This window comes from Lonchura striata, chromosome 1A (genome assembly GCF_050655825.1).
Source record: "Lonchura striata isolate lonStrDom1 chromosome 1A, ASM5065582v1, whole genome shotgun sequence".
Taxonomy (NCBI): Eukaryota; Metazoa; Chordata; class Aves; order Passeriformes; family Estrildidae; genus Lonchura; species Lonchura striata.
Window position 1 is genome coordinate 38,310,417 of NC_140741.1, and position 18,081 is coordinate 38,328,497.

An 18,081-nucleotide genomic window follows, 5' to 3' on the forward strand; every position below is an offset into this window, starting at 1 on the left:
CCAGCTGAACTCTTCACAAGCAGTTTTATCACAACCTGGTGTTTTCACAGGGAAAAAAAAAAAAACAACAACAAAAACCCCAAACACTACAGAATCCCTACAAGCAAGCTAACCTGAAGCAGGATATGACAAGTGTTGTGTTATTGCCCTGTAACCGAGCAATTAGCCAGTGCCATGTAAATGGCAGAGCTTGGCAAAGAAGGCTCTTTGCAGGAGCAAGTTCTTTCTGCTCCAGAAATTCTTGACATGGGGATGACAGACCAAAAGCTATTCACCTCCACCCATGTCCTCTCTGAGAACTCACATCACTTTCCCTTGTAGACCATGGTGACTCTCTCCCTCTTAAGGGATGGTACTCAAATCATCATAGGAACCTATGCAATCTGGGGTAAATTCAGCTGGGTAATTTAAATTAATTATGATCTTTTGGACCTCCAAAAGGAGGGTGCAACATGAATCCACATGGATTTTTTTTTCCATTTGAGCAGTGCAAGTGATGCCTCAGCAGCACCTACCTGCTGGTGTGGAAGATCTGCTCCCTTTGCCATGTTTAATGAGGAAATCAAGGCATCAACAATCAGTTTCATGGCTCCTACCTTCTTTTGCCTTCCAAAAGATCTGTGTGTGGTTTCAAAATGAAAGTGTAGGAAACTAATTTAAAAAAAAAAGTGAAGTCTTGTGAATGGAGAAGGAAGCACTTAGAAAAAATGCCAAGGACCTTTGCTTCAGCATTCACAGGGTAGCCAGGTATGAAACTCTTTTTGGGGAGAACTCTGTTCTTTGGGCATTTTCACTGGTAACTCATCATCACACCTGGAATGTGTTGGTCTTTTGAGCAATGATATTTCTTGATGTATGCTTTTAAATTACAAAAAGAGGGTGCAAATTTAAAAAATGCAAGAAAAATCCTGCTGTTCCATAACCTACTTGAAGCCAGAAATGCCTTAAAGCTAATAGGTCAGGCATTTCTGAAAAGCCCACAAACAATTTCAAAAGGTATCTCAGTTCTAGTACATTTTCCTTTGTTTCTATTGTACTTATTTAAATTTCAGACTTTAAATGCAAGTCTAAAACTCCCCTGACCCATAAGGATCTGGATGTTTTTTGAGTGAATCTATAGTCATACCCCCTGCTGTCTCTCTTTTGTTAAATTAATGTCGTTTTGCAGGCTGTGGAGAGAAAACTTGTTTTACGCTCCACTTTTACGAACATTTGAAACCATTAAAGCCATTTTTAAAACAAATTTTAAGATTATCTTTTTAAAACAAGGTTTCAGTAACAGACACACAGACACAGACACACATGGATGCATGCATGCATGCATTCCACTTTTATGACTTTGGAATAAAAATGCAAATGAATTTATTAGCTTAAGCATGGCACCAAATAGAAATTTATGCACATACATTTAAAAAACAGATCTCTTGAAAAAAATGCAGTTGCAACCTATTAATTTTCTTTTTTGACAGTTTTTAAAATTCCCCTAAAAAAATGAAACAGCATGAATACTGTCAATATATCACAACAGCCACATTAGGTTTTGTGATATACATCATAATATAAAGAGCACTATTAGAGCACAACCTGGGAACCATTAAATCATTCTAAATCACTGTTACATTCCATTAGTGTCAATGGTGAAACCACATAATAGGCTTTATTACAAACTTCACCTTGGTAGGCCATTGTCTCTAATAACCACTTCTCTATGATGTGGTATCATACCCAGAAATCCAGGGAGATAATAAAGGCTCCCTTATTTCTTTTTTATTGGATGGGTAAAGTTAAATTTAGCTGTAAGTAAAAAAAAAAAAAAAAAAAAATCTTGGGGCTTTGTTCACTAACTGTGAGTTGCTACTATTTGGACAAAAAAAAAATTAGGCAGACTTGGGAGAACAGTTTGAAATAAATTTAAATCCTGGTGAATGCTTGAGGCCAAGGTAAGATAGGCAGTCCTGCAATTAGTATGTCATTTTTGAAATGCAGCTTAGTGCATTTATGCCCCTCTTTACACTTTTGTTCAGATCCAAAGCATTGATTACAGAAACATTATAGGAATGAAATCTCTATTCTCATCTCTCCAATCCTATATAAGCAGTATCCATTAAAAAATTGAGAAAAGGAAAGAGAGAAAAAGAAAGAGAAAAAGAATGAAAGAAAAAGAAGAAAGAAAGACAGAAATGAAAGAAAGAAAGAAAGAAAGAAAGAAAGAAAGAAAGAAAGAAAGAAAGAAAGAAAGAAAGAAAGAAAGAAAGAAAGAAAGAAAGAAAGAAAGAAAGAAAGAAAGAAAGAAAGAAAGAAAGAAAGAAAGAAAGAAAGAAAGAAAGAAAGAAAGAAAGAAAGAAAGAAAGAAAGAAAGAAAGAAAGAGAAAATGCTTTTGGGGAAAAAGCAGTGCACACAATTAGGCATCATTTTTTCCATCTTGCAGGCCTAAACCTGACTCACCATAAGACACGTGATAACCCAGATCAACTGAACAGACTGTAGTGTGGCCATTCAGGGCTAGCACAAAGAGCCTCCCTGAGTGGGGAGCTGAGGATATTCAGTGCTACCTGGATGTGAGTCTGTAGACAGATACAGAGGTATCCTGCCCCTCTGAAGCTCATTAGACTTTGATTTTAACTGGAACAAGGGCTACAACCTCAAGTTTTGAAACTTTTTTTACACAGGAGCCCTGTATTTCCTGTAAAAACATGGATGAATTTTGATAAATTAATGTCTCTATCATCACAGCTTTTCACCTAGTCATCTTGCAAAAACTGACTTGTGACTTCAGTTTAAACAACACTGCAATCCCCCACCATCATTATTCAGTTATTGGAGTGTCTGAAAACATTTCTTATAGTGATGCCTAATGTATAGTGCCTGTCTTTATAATTCTTTCATGTGAGTTCACTACAAGAGTTGGAGTAACTGGGAGGTAGATGTGAAGAGACAGGTGAGTACCCCAGCCTTGTACTGCAGCGGAGCTAATGAACTGTATCCTCTTGTCCACCTGACTGATTTCTAGGGCCTGATGGCATTTTATCCTTAAATTTTCCTGTAGGGGCTGATTAGGGATGGTTGCAAATAAGAACTGGTCCTTAAATTATAAAAAGTAAAAGTCAAAGGTTTTTACAAGGTTGAAAGTCCTTTCTGATTGGACAAATTGTTATCAAAAAGAAAATATACCTTCTCAAATTTAGTAACACACAATAAGATGAAATAAAAAAATAATCAGTGATATCTTCTGTTAACTCCATAAAATAAAAAACTTTTTTTTTTATTCCACCTATTCTAAAATTAAATAATTCCTCTGAGGAAATCTTCCACTATCCATTTTTTCATTCCTTTTCTTTCCTGAATCCTCGGTTTTTCTGCATCTCTCTGAAATGTTCCAGTTTTAAAACAATGACCCTGTTCCACATTCTCTGGTATGTCCCTTATATTTGTGGCAATTTTGCACTTACCTTTTTTCTTCTAAATGGCAATTTTATGTAGCAGCTCAAAGAGATTGCAAGTCTTTTGCATGTACCAGGAACAACAGTCAAGGTTGGTGTTGTCTTTCCTTACATTCATTTCTTTAAAACTTCAGTTCACTACTTTCAACATTAATTTTAACTTCCACTGATCAGAATAATATCTTGCTATGTATGAAACACTGTTTTAGAAGTACAAATCTGGTTTCTTCATCTACACAGTATGAATTTACCAATCTCCCAGGCAACCTGTACTGCCAGATATAGAAATCCCATATCTCCAGTATCTAAGATCTGAAGTCAGAATGTAAAACTCACTCTGAACTTGGAATATCCCCAAAGGCGGCCAGATCAGTCACTGGAAATAAAGGAAAAACTGTAGGAGAAAGGGGAGGACTGTAAAAGGATGAAAAGGTATGTCAAGGGAGATAAAAATGACAATAATTCTGGATGGCGTATAATGATTAATTACAGATTTACTAATAAACCATAGGGACTGGGCTTGCACTTATTTACTTCATTTAGGGTAAGCTGAGACCAAGGTAACATTCTTCAGCTGTGGTTGAAGTCAGATGTGGTTCAAGAAGGACAGAAAAGTGGGGAGAGGAAGTGAAAGATGCCAGCAGATGAGAGAGCTGGGAATGCATCTTGTCTTTTGGATATTTTTATCAAAGTCTAAGCCTCCTTCAGTACTGCTAGCTTATAGTTTATCATGGCAGACACCAACCCTGTTTTCAAGGTCAGCTGTGCATATCCTGCCCCTCTTACTCTTGTTTCTCATAACTTGAAAAATGCTAATTCGGTGTCTAAAGAAAAACATAAGAAAGGGTTAACAAGACACAAGACACTCATGTGAGCAAAAATAAATAAAAATTAAAAATATGGGAAGCAAAATTTTGCCTAACAGACTGTAGCGGCTTAGAAGAAGGAATAAATGAACCTTGTTTAAATTTGGCCACATTTGAATAAAGCATTTAACTAAAATATCACCTTTGACCTTGTTTTCTATTTCTAATGTGTATTGTAACTTTTTTTTTAATATACTATTGTTTAAAATGCCACTGATGTTGACAAAGATCTGGACAATTTCTGATGCTGTATAACTTTAGCTCCTCCTTGAGCTTCTCAAATTTTTATCCCAGCTTTCCTTTCCGACTTTTTTGGGGGGGTGGAAACTAATACATCTAGGAGTAAAATATTTAGAAAGTCTTATTCTGGGATGTATGCAACATATGAAGCCAATAAAGGGTAATAGTGGCAGTGTGTTTAGTCTTGGCTTTAATATTCTTGTGATGTTAACTTGGGACCTGAGGCAACTTTCCCCTCTTGAGAAGTGTCAAAATAGTTCATGTATTGGTATAAAACATAACAGCAATTCATTGCTAATTTTAAGAGATGCCGCAATACTTTAGATGATTAACAGGAGCAGCAGCTATACCTTGTTACCATGTACAACATCCAATTTAAACATCATATCTGAACAAGAAGCCAAATAACATGAGGAGTTTTAATTTTCTACATTCTATTTATTTTCTCCTGATGCTGTGATACAAAATGGTCCCTCAGATGGTTTCTTTCATTACAGGCATTAAATGGTGGAGGGATGGACAGATTTTCCCTCTCTAGGTTAGCTCACAGCCCACTTCCTTCTCCCCTCCCTGCCTTTCCTCCAAAATGTTGCCACTGACATGTGTGTATGACACTGAAATATTTGTCCCCACTCAGTATGCAGAGGTGGTAAAGAATGATAACAAAACATCTGCAAGGTGTCTGTGCTTCCAGACAGGACTCTGCAGATGCTGAGTATTTCATGTTATTGCACCTACTGACAAAATACTTATCCTCTGACTGAGCAAAATAAGCATTTATTAGTATCTTTATACCTATGATCTTCTGGTTTTTATGCAATTTGTGATGCAAAAAATAAAGCCTGTGGTTTAAATAAATACACCTTTACTTCTCTCATAATTTCTATTTTTTTTCTGCTGAATTACAGTGTTGCTCAGAGAACAGTCTGTAGTCTGTGGACAAGTCTTTAATATAAGTTAAAATTATTCTCAAATGTGATTTAAGTCAGCAAAATAGGCTGGACTAAAATCGATCCAGAACGGAATGAGAACACAATAAAACTATTTGTATCCTTTTTCTGGCTAACCATTGAGCCATCAGAGCTGACGATCCTTGCTTCTGCTCTTTATTTGCAGTTGCTAAAAAAACCCCATCACCTGCTCTCTGTTCTGTATCAAGTATGCTGGCCTGGCAGACTAAAAGGAATTTTTAAAAAAGCAAGTGTTTCTTCAGGAATTAGTCCATGATGCTATGCCCATACAATGCAGCCCAGGAAAAGAAGCAGTAAGATATTAATGATGGATCTTTTTACAGAAATATTTGAGAGCTTGGCGTATTATAAAAAATATGCAAGCATTTGGTGCTTCATGGTTTAAAATGCCCTGAAGCAAATTGTAAGCCATCAGCATCTAGGAAGATCAGAACTTTCCGTTTGGGTTTTGATTAATCAAATATATTATGAAATCTTTGCTATGTCTTATTTTTCAGAAAGTCTATTTTTGATATTAATATGTCTCTGCAGATTAGATACAGATTAGATACAGGTCAGTTGTTTCATGAAAATAATTCTCTTATCTTTTTCCTCTTGTACAAAATATTATGTTTTTTAAAATAAAAACCATCAGATAAATATTTAAACATAGATTTTCTTCATGTGGGTGTCTTTTCCAAGCCTTTTTACAAATGAGGCACTTTGAAATGTAGGACCTTTAATATTCTCTAACTTCTGAAACAATCACCAGAGGCCTGTAGACTGCTTCCTAGGAAGAGACAGCCAGTTGTATTTCATTCAGCATCTTTATGGCTGTGTGTCAGAAGCCTGAGTGTTAAACCATGAGTCTCATCCTATTAACCCAGTAATATAACCTTGAGCTATCCAGACTTGCAGATAACAACAGTACCTCTAACATGTATATCAGTCGGGGTGTGAGCTTTTTATCACATAAAATTAATGTTTAAAAATACCTGCATTAAACAGACAAGTATGCATATTTTGATTCAAAAAGATCTAGAGTAAATTTTCTAGCATTAGAATAGTAACATCAGTTATTCTACCAGTGTATTAAGGATCTGTAGGAAATTATATCATAATCCTCTTTCAGCCATTTGGAAAGGCTAATGAACTTTTTTTTAATTTCTCCAAACTGGGGGAAATGGATGTTTTAATGTTATAACTATGCATATCAAAAAGAACTATCAAAATGAGAGGCCCCAAGTACATTTCTGGTGTCTTCTGTTCATGAGGGCTCAATAACTTATTTTTTTAAACCAAAGCGTTTGTTTACAAATGACAGTTTAGATAAAAATGGTCATTCAAGACTTAATATTTTTAGCTGAAGAAGGTCACAGCTTTCCAACTCAGAAATCCAATTGCCTCTAAAACTGCAATCTTTTCCAAGCAAACTGGTAAAGCTCCTTTGCACAGAGAGCAGAGGTCCAATCCTGTGAGCTGCTGAGCAGGCTGTGCTGGTAGCACCTTTCAGGATCAAGTCCATAATGCATAAGCAACCAGCTACTCTGATACCAGTGACCTTAAACATTGTGGTCCACAGGGTCAATGATCCATAAACTAAGACAGATTTACGGCACACAAGTGACAGTAGTGGTTTAAGAATAATAAGTAAAGAAGTTGTGTCAGCCTTCACTTTGACTCTTCATGCTCACAATGCATACTTTAAGGCCTGGGTTTACCTATGAACTTCATGTTCTGCTTTTTTCCTTGGAGACCTCTTCTGTTTATTTGTAAAACTTCACACAAAGTAATAAATTTTGCTGAGTAAACAGTCAGTACTTTGGTAACAAGAATAATTGTATTGACAAGTTTAGAAAATCACTACTGCACTCCCTGCTGTGTGAATATTCATAAGAGGTACATTAGGACATACATGTGGTCTGAGCTGCGTGCAGTGCCCCATAGCTGGGCATGCAGAGATCAGCGACCCAGGGAGAGCAGTTGTATGCCCCTGATTCCTGGTCTGCAAGCCTGGCATGTGGCCCAGAAAGCACTAGACATACTGCTTTCCTACTGTGATACATTCATTTGAATGTCCTGCATCTTAAAAGCTCCTTTATTTTATTTGATGTTTTATTTGATTTTAACTTTTTTTTTTTTTTTTAATTCTTCCCAGCAGCCATTTTCATTGCCTTTTGTTGGGCAGAGAGCTTCCTAGGCAAACGGATATTTTTTGTCCGAGGGGGGGAATTGGGGGGTCCACTTGATCACATAGGAGTATTCAAGAGGGCATTCACATCTGGAGCAATCTGGTCACCTCTAATGCAAAGCTTGAATTCAGCAGCATTTCTCTGTTGGCACTTCCTGCCTCTCTGGGCTCACTCCTACTGACTGCTGAGAGCCCAGATGTGGGTTTAGGAGGGGGAGCTGCTCAATGCAAAATATGTTTGGCCTCTTCCATAATCCATTCCCCTTAGTGCCAGCCTGCTTTTTTGCTTCCCAATGCATAAATACTGCACATGCATGCACACACATGCAGTGTCATATAAATGAGTGAATAGCCTGGAGGTAAATGACTGATCTTAGAGCATTTTTAAGTTATTGTTAATAGTTTCCAGTGTACACATTGTAAACCTGTGCTTATGCAGTCAACAAATGTACAAAGACATATTCCTTCTCTGTGCTCTGAAAGAAAAGCAGATAATTTTGTGACAGAGTTGGCAGGCAGATAAACAGTCACAGTTTAAAAATACATAGGATGATTAATAGAGTTTCAGAAATGAACCATAGTTTATCTTGTTAATTCTTACTGTGTCTGAGTAGTGATGAAAGAAACAGTGCCAGAACTCAAGGATATGATGAATAAGAAAGAGCAAAATGACAACCAAAGGCCCTGGTGACCAGAAAACAAGCTACAGTTTGTCCCCCAGAGAGAGGCAGTGATGGGTTGAACTTGCCATTAGAGGGAAGATTAAGTGTCCTTGGTTCCTCAGTTAGTTAATTATACACTCAAATCTTCCCAGTATATCACATAAGCCAGGCATTTTGCTTTTGAATATCTGTATGCTGACTACTTGGATTGCTTATTGGTTATTTCTCTTGACAACTCAAACCTGAACATTAAATCCCATTGGCAACAACTATCTGTCAAGAGCAAAAAAAAAAAATAAGATTTGTGTATTTAGTTTTCATTATAGAAGTGCTTGTAGTTGAAAAAATATGTACCTGTCAAGTTTTCGACATCTCGCTGGGGATGCAAGCAATGCTGTTGTGATTTCAAAACCTGGCTGACAAATTCACGTTCCAGTAGTAAAGACAAATCAAGAGGTTTTTTTTCTCTTTTTTTTTTTCCTTTTTTTTCTCTTTTTGCTTTTTTCACCGCTTTGACAGTCATACATAACAATTTGAGACCTAAGTGGCACTTTGATGCACTATTCCATTATTAAGTGGTATAGTCACTATAGAATAGATGACGGGCCTGTACTCAAGGCATTGTGAATTAAACAGCTTTCAACAATAGGGGAAATTGAATGGCCTACAGAATTCTGAAACATAAAAAAAATAATGATTAAAAATGTGTTTCAGAATCAGCAAGGCATATAATTTTAAATAATGTCAGGTACTGAAATTCAAACTGAAGAAAACAAAGTATGTTTTAGAAGAATCTTTAAAGTTCAGAGGAAACATGAAATAATTAGCAAACATCACTAAACCCACAATTATGAATTTTAAATACGGCTCCTTGATGACTCTTAGAAAATTAACATGACATAAAAAAGTCCTACCTAAAATTTAACATGTGAAGACATAAAGCCTTTTCTCCTCTGACTTTACTTTGATAGTATATTAATTGACTAGTTTTGTACTGGCATTTCCTTGTGTCTAAAGGTAAAGTTTTAAACTAAAGAAACATTGACTTAAAGTACTTAAATTAATTCTTTTGTCAATAACTATACAGCTAATCAATACGCCTAGAATTAAACAACAGTTTTTGGCCAGAAGGCATGCTAATCCCTGGTCTCTTTTTGTTGCAATTCATTAATCATTCAGCCCTTCCCAATTAAGATTTCCCTGTCTGAATTGGAAAGTTTGAGACACCAAACATCCCACCATGACAAATCGACTAAAGAAACTTAAACTAAGGTTTCCAAAAATTACTTTTTTCCTGGGAAAATAAAAATTCAAAAGCTGTATTGATAACAATTCATGCTATGTTTTCAGTTAATAAAATGTAAGTCGATATTTTTTCCTATTAAGATAAAAACCAAAACTGTAATACTTGTTATACCCCAGAGCATAATTGGTCATATATTATCTTTTGTTTTTAAGATTATTAAAGGCTGAAAAATTACTTTTCAAACATTGATCCAGTGAGATTACTGTTAAAAAAAATACACCAAGCAATAAAAATTCTATTAATACACAATGTTCCTAAAATATTTGCTACAATACTTATCTTTCTGCAGTCCTGAAAACTATATCAAACTGATCTGTATCTCTGAATGGGATGTGGATTGCAATTTCAGTGCTTAGTACTCCAAATAATTTTTTTTCCTTAGTCTGCACTAGAAAGAAAAAATTGAATTATTCATTTATCCTTTTCAATTGATAATCCTCCAAAGCATGTAAAGTCACATTAGGAATAAAGTCACAATAGGAAAGTGTTCTTTGCAAGATGGCATAGGATATGACTCATATCTGCAAACAAAGGCCCCCAAAACCAAAGAAAACACCCAAACTTCCCAATTTGGGTATGATAGCTTAAAAGATAAAGGTGATTTGAGTGAGTTACTGAAAAATATTTCATCAATATACTACTTTTACATTCTGAGGCACTAAGAGAGAAAAGAAGAAATGTAATTATGAGAAATAAAATAAGGATTTTCTTAGTTACAATCCCTGGCCTTTCACTGATTGCAGTAAATTATAAATTATGCAGTCAATGTAGGCCAACAAAAGAAGACATCTTCAAATCTCAGTCAAAGGTAATTACTTAAGTCGGCTGAATGTTCCCTTTTCATAGAGTGTGATCTCTCTTTGACAGCTCACACTGACAGATGACCTTCTCAGCGACGTTCTTATCCTTCGGATCATGAGCAGTGTGCCTCTCTCCCTGAATATCTCTATATATTTGTGACACTAAGCTTTCAAATACAGCTATTGACAAATCAGAACATCAGTCTAAGTGCTGGTCTTCCTATCACTCACAATAAAGTAGCTATCACTTGTGGTGTTGTAGAGCAAGCACATCTCTGAAAAATGAGTTCTCACCAAGTGCTAATTTGACACAGCTCGCTTGCCTTCCCATAATTGCTCTGTCATTGTCAGTTGGCAGTTCGGGCTCATTCCTGGAAGCTGTGCTGTACAATTGGATACAATTACTCCCATTTACCACCACTATTATGCCACTGATGTTGCCCAGTTCGCATATTGACATGCCTCATTAAACCTGGATGCAGGCCATTAATGAACATTGTTAGCATTTCTCTTAAACTTTTTGCCTCTAATAAACAGTCAGTGTTCCATGAAGGAGCACTGCCATCCTTGTGATATGATATTTATTATCTTATGGGGGAAGGGGACTCTGCAAATGGAAACTATCCAGATGCTGTGAGAGAGATGTATGGTTAGATAGTGGAGAATAGCCCTGACCAGGAGGACCTTTTCTATCAGGGGCATCCTGCCATTAACCAAGTGACCTCCCCTACCCAAGAGAAGACAGGAAGGATAAACACGATAACCTCGGGGCGGCCCAGTCGCTGTGGGTTTTCAAGGTTGCCCCAGCTCCTGTGGCTCCCCTCAGCCCCCTCCTACCCCCAGGTGGTGCTGCGGGATGCAGCAAAGAGCATTTTGCCCTGGGTCCTCAATCCATTATGTCCAGCTACTCCGATGTGCATTTTTATTCAGAGATAATTATGTGTTGATCAGAGAAGTCAGCGGCTGTCACCCATATGGCAGGCACACCTGCAGTGTGACATAGGTGGTAACGATGGCATGCTCTTGAGCTGTCATGACAGGGACAGGGACTTTATTATGTATATGTCACCATTTCTCTTAGGAAAATTATCCTTTTCCGCACAATGACAATAATGAATCTTACAACACTTCCATAAACCCTGTTTCTAGGCCCTTTCCTTGACCTTCATTAAAACTCTGCCTAGCAAATTCACTGCTCTATGAACAAAATGCAAACTTTCTCAGAAAATGCAACTGAGCTTTTGGAGTTTCTTTTTAACCACATTTCATGAAGAGGCTGCTTGGACAGCCAGTGGCCCTGAAGAGCAGATCACGCTCCTTTGAGGCCAATGACAATGCTTCGAAAGTCTAGGAAAAGGACTAACTAACTTTTAAGTGCTAGAAATCTTTCTGGGACTTAGACAGTCTTGCACTCAAACCAAGTCTATAGGAGAAATTTTTTATCTGTGAGTGATATAAATAACCCTTCTGTTCAACAGAGTAGAATATTTTCAATTAGAAGAGACCTACAATGATCATCTAGTTCAACTGCCTGACCACTTCAGGGATGGAAAAAAGTTAAAGCATATTACCAAGTTCATTGTCCAAATGCCTCTTAAATATTGATGGGCTTGGGACATCCACCACCTCACTGGGAAGCCTATTCCAGTGTAATGTAACATAATATAGAATTTTGCTATCCTTGAATTATTCTCCCTCTCTTCTTTGCTTTCTTTTCTTCATTCTTCACATATTTCCTTCTGCTGTTTGGTTCATGGCACAACAGAAAGTCTCTGTGGAACTGAAACCCAAAAAGAACACATGGAAAGGCATTTTGTATCCAGGGAGAAGGAAGAAAAGGGAAAGAGAAGCAAGATTTTGCTATTTATCTCAGGCATCTGCAGAAGTTGTATCTAAGTATCAAAAGGAAAAACTGAAAAACTCCCATAATAACGTCTATTATTTAGGTGGATTCTTTTTTACTGCAGACCATTCTAATTTCAGTATTCTCAGTTAAAAATTAAAGATTGAGGTAATAGAAAAAAGGTAAAGAAAACTAACGTTGTCACTGTCTTTTTAAAGATAACATTTTTACTTTAAAAGCTTCAAATCTTTGAATATGCCATTTTAGTTGACATTTTTCAACTTAGGGTTGTCTTTATATAGATGCATGTTTGAGAGTACAAGTGTGTAATATGCCTGCTTGCTGTGGTTGTGCCTAACATTTTTCCCATTTTGATATATACAAATCTACTTTCTGCAATATTCTTTCAATAGCAGCAGAGTACTTCAGAGTAGAAGTAATTTCTTATATGTGTATGCTGTCTATCTGTCTAGAGAGAATTAAAGGACCAGGGAATTTAGCTTGAAATTTACATTTTAACTTTAAATTACTTTAGCAAAAGTTGCTAGCAGAAAAAAGTGTAAAATTTGGGACAGTTGCAAACTTGTGAACTTTCTTAGTCTGTTTTAAATGTAAATATTATACTGTTGAATGTGCTTGTGGGACATGTATATGAATTCTGCAATAACAAGCCCTTTGGTTCCACTGTGGTCTAAATAACGATGTAGAATGCAGAAGTATATCAAAAGTGTCTAAAAACTTTAACTGAATAACCCAATTTTATAGTTAGTAGCTTACTTTTTTTGTTCACATTGATTTGAATTATTTTCTCTATAATTACCTCAAATTACTTTGACAAATGTTAAGCCTAGGATATGAATTTAAAGTTCTCAGCTGTATTTCTAAGGCATTATAATTTTTTTAATCAGTTACACTATTACAATTGCCACAATTACAAATAATAATAATATAATGGTGTTATATTTGAAAATGGAAATATACAATACCTCAGAAACCATTAAAGTCTTTCACTCCCTGTTCACATCCTGGTCAGTATCTGGAAAGGCTATAGAAATATTGCACTTCATTGGAGACACACAAATGAATATACCAGCCAATTGAAAATTCACTAAAATGAATAATTACCAGAGCTGAAACTGCTCAGGTTACAAAATGTTCTGAGAAACAAAAAAGGACTTCTTAAACAAGAGTGGACAAATTTCCATTTATACCCAGAAACAGCATCACAAATAGCCTAGTGGTATCTACCTGTGCCATATAGATCAATATATATGTATCACTGTCAAATGAATATATAGAGGGTTTGCAGATCAGGTTAAGGTGATACTAAAGCTTCTTGAGTATCTTATGGATGCAATATTAAAAATAGGCAGTTAAGCAATAATACAAAAAACCATTTTTTGTCTTTTTTTTGAGGTGGGAGTAGAATATTTGCTATCTGGAAGGTAGAGATTCTACCACTGGTGTTTTATCAATCTATTTGATTCAATTCTGCCTTTTCTGAATCTGGTCACTCTTCAGTCTTCATGAGAGGAAAAACCCCACAATTATCTATCATGGACTAGAACATCACACAGGAATCAGAGAACACCATGATCTCCAAAAAGAGATCTCAAGGCAAAATCTACAGTGAGATAAGATTGAATGATGAAAAAAATTAAATATTGTATTTTTCTTCTTTTCCTATCTGAACATGATTGCATGATATGACAAGAACCATATGAGTCACAGGGTCATATCCTGCACGTGGAAGAGCATGACACAAGTAATACAAGAGTACTTCTACTTTCACTGTGAACCACAGTGTCTCCCTCCTGAGCACATATGAACTGAGCAAAAAAATATCTGAATACCTCAAAACTTCTGAGCATAAAAAAGAGTAAAATCCATCGAAGAAACCATTACCTTTGGTAAAACTGCCTTTGATTCCTGAAATGATAAGTAATTTCTGGAGGTTCTCCACAGTAAATCTGAACAAAAAACTGTTGGATGTACATTTTGATTGAATGATGTTCTATGACAATAGCAGGATGACTTTGTCTAAATAGCTGATGAAGTTTTATATTTATCATCTAATACACATCCATTCATTAAGTTGCAGAGAATGAACCTGACAACAAAAGTAAATGAGCCAAGGCTTTTTTTTTAAACTATTGTCATATTATGTATCTCACATTATTGTCTCACATAATTTTTGGGGGTTTTTAAAAAGTTACTCTGGCATCAGTGGCAGCTCCAAACAGTCTAGTATTACAGAGTAAGGTGACTAAAAGTGAGATTAAGGTTTAAGGAAATACAGCCTATAAATAAGCAATTATTGACCTGAGAGGAAGTATAGAAAAAAATTTTTTTTAAAATAAAAACATGCTGCAACTAAGTTTTCTGGTGTCAGAGTGAACAGGCTAGCATAGGCTATTGTGCTATTGAGATACTTCTGGTACAAATCAACCTGAGAAATGAAAAGCCATCAGGAACTATATGCATGGTCTTTCAGATTCTTTCTGTTTAGTCCACACGGGTAGTTTCTTGTTTCTTTCCTGGAAAAAGTCTGTTCAGGGACAGCAATACTCCTAACTAATGTGTTGCACACTTCACAAGGAACTTCTAAATCCGACAAGAGGAAGGCTGGGATGAAAACACATTGGCCAGTTACTACAGGCAAGGGAAAATAACTGCTTTTAGAAACATCCTTGAGAAAGAAATGCAGGGAGAACCAGAGTCCTGCTCTTTGAAAGCTTCTATGACATGACAGGGGATGCTGAAACTAATCAGCAGAGTTTCAATTCCTAATGCAACAGCTGCTATGAGCTGCTATAGGGTGGATATCAACAGGGTTTCACAACGGTGCAAGCTTACGAATAGGGGGAACAAATCACAGAGTTCTGTGAATTTGTGTAATTATAGCTACATGTATTCTGGTTTTGCTTCTTCTACTCCTCCAGATACAGCAAAAATATATTCCTGAAAGAATAAAGTTTACCTGAACAAGCTGTACAGTATGCAGTCATTTCATTTGGCAAACCCCTGTGACAAACCTAACTCTCATTTCAGTTCTCCTCAAAGTGGTTGAATATTATGGTGATGACCCCAGCATAACCTTTAGGATAGGCAAGGCTAGGTTAGGTTAGGCTGGGAATTTTGTACACAAGGATTTGGTAAAGCCCAATAGAACCATTATGAAGGATTGGAATGAAGGTGATGGCTGAGGGAGAAACTGGCTAAAAGAAAGGTTTTCAGCAGATGTGCAGAGAGCTTCTACATGGAAAAACAGACTACGTTTGCACTGTAAGGGAGATGTGTCAGATAATGGCTGTATGCATGTGTGTAAAGAAATGGGATGGGATGAGAGTGGACTCAGATGGCCTGGACTGGCAGCTTTTGGGAAGGCATGACTTAGAAGAGTTATCTATTTTTGGTGGAAAGAATGAATATGTGAGAAAAAGAAAATGTCTGCCAGCAAGGAGATGTAGACTGAGTGATAGAAACTTGTGGACTAAGAGTGCATATAATTTGAAAAGGAAGGGTGGGAAGATGAAGAAGGAGGGAAAGATAAAAACAGAAAGGAAGATCAGAGGAAGTAAAAAGGAAATTTTTGATCCACTCTTCTTGTTACTTTAAAGTCTACTCTCATTCTCCATTATGCAAAGGAAAAGCTGATGTGTCAAGACCATTTTCTTCTTTCTCATTCATCATCCATCTCTGGAATTTACCTTTAATCCTCACATATTATGGAAATGAGCATACTATAAAAATGGAAATAGATAGATTGACAAGTATTGTTCCAGATTTTGGCCTTGAAATCTAGGTAGATTTCATGAGAATGGTGTATGACATGCTAGGGAATGTTTGTGAACCTACCACTTAAGTGAAGCACCATCTGTCAGACTTCACACATAGCATTGGTCCACTCTGCCTTTACTGAGCGCTACTACTTGAACTGTCAGAGTAAAAATGTGACAATATAAAATGTCAATAATATGCAGAAAACCCCCAGTATCAATCAATAAAATATAACCTGAAATATGCATTTAGATAGTTTTCTATTTGCAGACCAAAAAGTCTGTCTTAGTTTTTATTAACTTTATAAAACTTCAGGGGGCAAAGAGCCCATAAAATGAGTGGATACATGTTACCTTATGGTGAGAAATATATTTTGAAAGAAGTTAATGTTTTTTTTTTTCTGGCTTTCATGTGTAAGTCATGGGGCTAATACTTGTGTTAAATAAATAATATTTGCATTAAGGATATTAATTTGCATGTAGTGTATATTTGCATATTATAAATACACTTCTATTTTTCACCATGCTTTATAATTTTAGTAAATTTCTTGTTATACAACATAGATGCCCCATGTATGAGTACCTCAAGGCCACCAGGAGGATCAAATGACCTGCATGTGCATGAATTCAAAGCAACTCTTTGCAAGAATGAGCATGTAGGATAGTTCTCTCAAATAATGAAATGTATCTCACTTTTTCACAAGAGGTTAAAGAAGTTTAGTAACTTTATATCAAATAAGTCTTTAATGAAAAAATCAGAGAAAGGGTCACAGTGTCAGTTCAGCCTTTTGGTACTTTTTCCTGTTTAATGTCTTTATAGTCTTGGCCCAAATATTACTTCTTTGGTAGTTATGGTTTTAATTTATGCCATTAATCACAGAATCACAGAATCACAGAATAATGAGGTTGGAAGAGACCTCTAAGATCATCAAGTCCAACCTATGCCCTAACACCACAACTAGACTATAGCACCAAGTGCCAAGTCCAGTCTTTTTTTAAACATATCGAGAGATAGTGATTCCATTAATGGCAAGACTTGAGGGCTTTCAATTTTTAAAAGCTGGAGATTTTTAGAAATAGAAACACAACACAACACATCAGGGCTTCTTGAAGCATAAAAGCATTGTTTATTTTTTTCCTGTTTTTATTTCCTCCTTTTTTTAAAAGAGTGCAAAACTGTTAGCTAAGATATATTGGAGGAGGTATATCAGGGAAACATTCTATCCAAATTTGGTAACTTTTGTGTCAATGATTGAAAAGAATGGTCGTGTGCTTATTGTTTGACAGTACAGTATGTAATTTATTAATATGATCTTTAATATGTTATAAGAAAAAATGTACTTTAGCTGCTGTATGAAGGGATTATTTTACAAATTAAAATCAGAGCATACCAGATCACAGAATTAGCTGAGCTAGAAGGGACCCCCCCAAGGATCATTGAGTCCAACTCGTGTCCTTGCACAGGACATCCCCTAGGGTGTCCCTGAAAGTATTCAAATGCTTCTTGAGCTCTGTCAGGCTTGGTGTTGTGACCACTTCCCTGGGGAGCTTGTTCCAGTGCTCAAACAGACACTGGGTGAAGAATCTTTTTAACATACCCCCCCCCCCCATCCCCCCAAAACACAACTTCAGGCCATTCTCTTGGGTCTTATCAGTGGTCACCAAAGAGAAGAAATCAGTCTGTCCCTCCACTTCCCTTCACAAGGAAGTGGCAGACTGTGATTTTTCAAAGAACAGGATCAACAGTAAATTAATGTCCTAATTTTACAGCCTTATCCACAAATGCATTAAGATTTTGCAAAGCCACAGGATTCTGAGTGAGGACAAATTGGTGGAAAAGTGTTAATTTATGATGGCTGATTAGTCAGATCAAAACTGAAAAATCAAAAGAGCTGATCAAGTTCCCAAGTGTGGTTCTGAGCCATACTGCTTCATCATGACATGGAGACACATATAGAAGTGCCCGAGGTAAGATGAATTTGGATTGGAGGTCCATAGGAGGA

At 36.4% G+C, this 18,081-nt stretch overlaps 1 long non-coding RNA gene across 1 annotated transcript in view; it reads right to left on the minus strand.

The window, feature by feature from the left end:
- Positions 1 to 18,081, minus strand: part of LOC116184815 (uncharacterized) — a 37,618-nt gene continuing 19,537 nt past the window's right edge. The window contains exon 2 of the long non-coding RNA XR_004149494.3: positions 1 to 18,081. This exon is cut by the window's right edge and continues 10,742 nt beyond it. This is a non-coding gene — a long non-coding RNA (uncharacterized LOC116184815).